Genomic DNA, 4891 nt, shown 5'->3' with positions numbered 1-4891 from the left:
CCGGTCCGGTTTTCACAACCTTGGATGTAGTATAATGTTTAATGAATTTTATCGTTCGACTTTTCGTACCCGCCTCATTAGATCGAGCATCCGGGTCGGGTCGTGAATAAAGTGGTATCAAAGCCCAATTAAGATATGAATCATGCTGAAAGAGCCATTAGGATGAATATTAATGATTGAAGGTTTAATGTGAAATGAATATCTTATCGATTACAGGAATCAAAATGATCTTAGAGAAGAGGAAGTTGAGGAAGTGGAAAGATCAGTGCCTAATGTTAATGTTAATCCTGATGCACTGGCACAAATGATGACAGCTGTGACTCAGCTGATTCAAGATTCAAGAAATCAACCATCGGGGAGTAGCAGTGGAGGTGGAATGGTTATGGATAAATATCTAAAATTATTTCAGGATATGAGACCACCATTATTCAAAGGAGTAGAGGGACCAATAGAGGCTGAAAACTAGTTGCTGATGATTGAAAAAATATTAGAAGGTATGAACAGTCCAGAAGAGAGAAACGTTTCCTTGGCAACCTTTGCATTAGAAGGAGAAGCTGAAAGATGGTGGAGAGGGCTGTATCAAGATAAATTTGAAGGAATCCCTGACATGCAAATTAAGTGGAACGATTTTACTCAGGTGTTCAGGGATTGGTTCGTGCCTCCTTCTGCGAGGAGGCAAATGCAGGACAAGTTTATGAGATTGATACGAGGAGACAGATAAGTTATGCAGTATGAAGCTGAATTTACAACGTTAGCCATATATGCTCCTCAATTAGTACACATTATGGATGATAAATGCCATCGCTTCTTAGCTGGACTGAAGGATGCAATTAGGTTACCCCTGGTTCCTCTTGAAATTGAAGATTATACAGTGCTAGTGAAAAGAGCTAGAAAGCTAGAAGCAGATATGCAAAATATTCAAAGGAGACGTGTTGACCTCTGAGAAAGTCCAAAAAAAAGATATATCAAATAAATAAAAATAAGATACCTGTAACCTGCCACAGTCGGCTGCCCATCCCTCGTATCCGGCAGAAATCCCGCAACAGCGACCCACTCCGTGCAAACGGCGCCGATTTCAGTCGTTTCATACACGCTCGCCTCGATCCTTGCCTTCTCCGTGTCTATAAAATGAAAGTGAGGACTTCGCACTTCGACACACACACGACCCCATTCGTAGCTCTATCATTACTCTGCCGAAGCCACTCCTCCCTCCTCCGATCAAATCCCGCCTCATCTCCCTCTCAACTTCCGAACTCCAGTCCAGTAAGCCTCCGTCGACTTCCCCCCCATCCCGATCCTCTCGATTCAGTCACATCGGCATAGAGAGAGATGAACGAGAGGAGGGAGAGAGAGAAGGAGAGAAACCAAAAGCCCTTACCTCCAGCCGCAGGCTCCAGTCGAATCCCACAGCGCCAAGCCTTCCGTCTTACGTCGATCCCACTCAGTCCAGGCGAACACCTCCCATGCTTCTGCTCCGAGTCTCATCAAGTCGAAGTTCGGCTTCTCACCAGTCGACGAGCTACATGGAGAGAGAGAGAGAGAGGAGAGGTCCTCTCACCTATCCCCTTGCTGTCGACCCCGCCCTCTTCTCCGCTTTCCCTTTCCTGCTCGAACAGGAAGTTAACGATTCAGTCGCGACGCATAGAACGCGAGGCAAAGCTGCGTGAGGCTAACTCCTCCCCTTGCGTGCTTCTTCGGGCCAAAACCTCCAAACACAGAGACTCATTCTCTGTTGTTTTTTAAGTGAGGCTTTTTTTTAATTAATTATGAGTTAATTAGATTATTATAATTATATTGTTAATTCTAATTAATTATTATTATTATAATTAATTATAACAATTAATCTAATTGTATTTAGTCATTTTATTAGTTATTATTTAAAGAAATAGATATTGATTGTTCATTATGATTAATTTTATTTAATTCATTACTATTTTCTTATTTAGTTATATTAATTATATATTAATTATAATTAATTACTAGATTTAATTAATTATCTTAATTAATTATTATATATTTAATTGCTTATTATTTATTATAATTATTCAAAAGAGAAGAGAGTCATTCTCTTCCTTTCGAGCATGTGCCGAGCGAACCCCGCCATGGATAACCTTTCTAAGCTCTAAACCTCCGAGTCCTGCTTTCGATGCTCTTCGAGCGAGCCATACGACCACCTGTATAGACGTTTTCCTGCGTGTCCGGACTGGGGAGGAAGTTCGTCGCTGGTGTTTTCAACGAATTGGTGCACTAGTTTGTTCTCGACGTGCGTGTCGAGCGGCCACCGCATATACGACGCTTTTTTCAGCGTGGTGGGATGGCGAACCGGTGCGCGCCGACGGTCGGATATTCTAATACCCGCGCGCGGGAACAACTGGCTTTTTCTTATAAGTACCGCTCGTGGAAACAATTTTTCTTCTTTTGAAACCAGGTCGAGCCTACCCGCTGTTCTCTGTGGCGTCGGTGGGACAAAAAGTTTTACACGGGCCGGGGGGCTGTCCTCGAAAGAGGCTCTGTTCTAGCGTTGGCGGGAGGCCATTTTCGTATTCCCTTACTGGGGGAGACGCCGGGAGGCTGCCGAAATTTCGGATGAAAACATATTGTACTCGGACCTATTTGAACTCAAAAGAATGTGAACGGTGGACTTGTGGGACCGGACTTGAACCAAGATTTGGACTTAAATGAACAATGAAATAAATTGAACTAAAATCAATCCCGAACTTACAAGGACTTTAAATGAATTTGGGACTTGAACAAGACTACGAAAACTTGAAATTGAACTTGTAAGCTTTTGAACATCAAAGGATCTGTGAACTTGAACACTTTGAACTCGTGCATTTGGACTTGAATTCAACGAAACTATAAGAACTTGAGCCCAAGGAGTTTGGGCTTGACACTAAATGAACTGGACTTGACCCAAACGAATACAAAAGAGCTCAAATTGGACTTGATTCAAACATTTGAACTCAAGCATGAATTTGAGTTAGACTTCAGAAGAATCCGAATACCGGAACTTGATTCGGATCAAGCATAGTGGACATGAACTCAGATCTGAACCATAACTAGATAATCAAGTTTAAATGGATATATAATTATCTTAATATCATTCATCAAATTTGACTATGCCAGTGGAGATCAATGAATGGAGGATGGACATTCATTAAAATCCCAAATAGAAATAAATTATTGGTTCACTCATAAGCAACAGTACAAGCTCAATGATACCATAAGGGCCATTGACTTCATTCAACAACTCTTCAATGGCAGTCAGATACATCGCCTTCTTACAAATGGAGATGTATAACACAAAAAAAAAAATGATGCTCCTTACAAGATTGCATGTTGATTGAGAAGGCAACATTGGAGATCAATAGTCAAAGAGATGCCCCTACAAGCTAGTACAATCAAATCCCACCTGAGATTGGTGAAAGGTGGATTTGATACCGGTGACAATGGTTCTCCTACGAACACTTCTAAGAAATTGTAGTGAATACAACGGTCCCTACAAATAAATGCAATCCACTTGTGGATAACAACAGTGTATTGTAAATATAATGAATCACTGTGGACACAAGAAACGAGGGTCTCCAACAAACATTCCAAGGAAGTCGTAGTGGATACAACGGGTCCTTGCAAACAAACATGAACTACTTGTGGATAACAACAGTGGATGTATCGTAGAAGCAACAAACCACTGTGGACACAAGTACGGATATCACCTACGACAGTGACGATCAAGACCTACAAGCACATCAGGTACAAAGGTAATCTGAAGTACAAAAAAAGGATACCCCTTGGCAGAAGGGAGAAAATGTTTGAACAAGTTAAAACCAAACTTCCTGGTGTTCCAAAGTCTCTTCTCAGCTCTATATTTGAGAAGAAAATAGTTCTGGCGCACACAAATATCAGAAATATCAAGTCTACTACACTAACGATCTAAAAAAAGAGTTTTCTTCAAAAGGAACAAACTTCAAAGTCTATAAGAATTTCCCCGGTGAATGAGAAAAGGGGAGCCAATATAAAGACACCACGCCACCGGATCCGCAACACTCGTACTAGCGGACAGAAGGCGTGTATAAGCTCTGAAATCAAATGTTGTGTATTCAAATGTCAATTATCTGCACAACTATAAATATTTCAAAATACCCCTGCACGTGCACTAGAGAATGTATACACATAGGTACACTAAAGGGGGTATATAAAAATCACCCGCATGGGCCCCAGCGAGCGTGTTATTGGTACACACGTGGTGCCTAGGGATGCTGCGCGGGTCGATAAGTGAATTCTAGTTCGAACCCGATCCTTCTATACGGATCAATAGAAGTCGACAGGGTTCGAACCTTTAAACGAATACACGGCTGTGGCGACCAGTGTATTTGTTTCAACACATTTGTATTACGCATTCTAGGCCTACAATCAAAAGAATTCACTAAACAAAAGGCATGAAGCCGACGAAACCCGATCGTCCTAAATAGAGAAATAGGAGTAGACAGGGTTCAAGATATTGAATAAATATGCGGTTATGGAGTTGACCGGAATATTTATTTTATGCATTCATATTCGGCCTTCAAGGCCTGAAATCAAGAAAATTCATCAACAAAAGGTATGAAGCCTACGAAGAACCTAATCCTCTGTCAACAGCCAAACAGAGTCGACAAGGTTCAGGCTTTAAATGGAAATGATCCCGAACACCCCGATGATGGCCGCGTTGATTAAAGATCTCAACCGGAGGGGTCCATTCCAAATATTTTTCAAATGTCTCCCAAATATCAAAAAATCCAAAAATCTCAAAGATATTTAAAAATTGAAATCAATCCATCAATCACTCAAAGCGAAATACATCGACCCTCCGCAACAGTTTGTCGGGGTGGACAAATCAAAATTTATTTCATCT

Source organism: Dendrobium catenatum, unplaced genomic scaffold (genome assembly GCF_001605985.2).
Source record: "Dendrobium catenatum unplaced genomic scaffold, ASM160598v2 fragScaff_scaffold_1557, whole genome shotgun sequence".
NCBI lineage: Eukaryota > Viridiplantae > Streptophyta > Magnoliopsida > Asparagales > Orchidaceae > Dendrobium > Dendrobium catenatum.
This window is presented reverse-complemented; position numbering follows the sequence as displayed.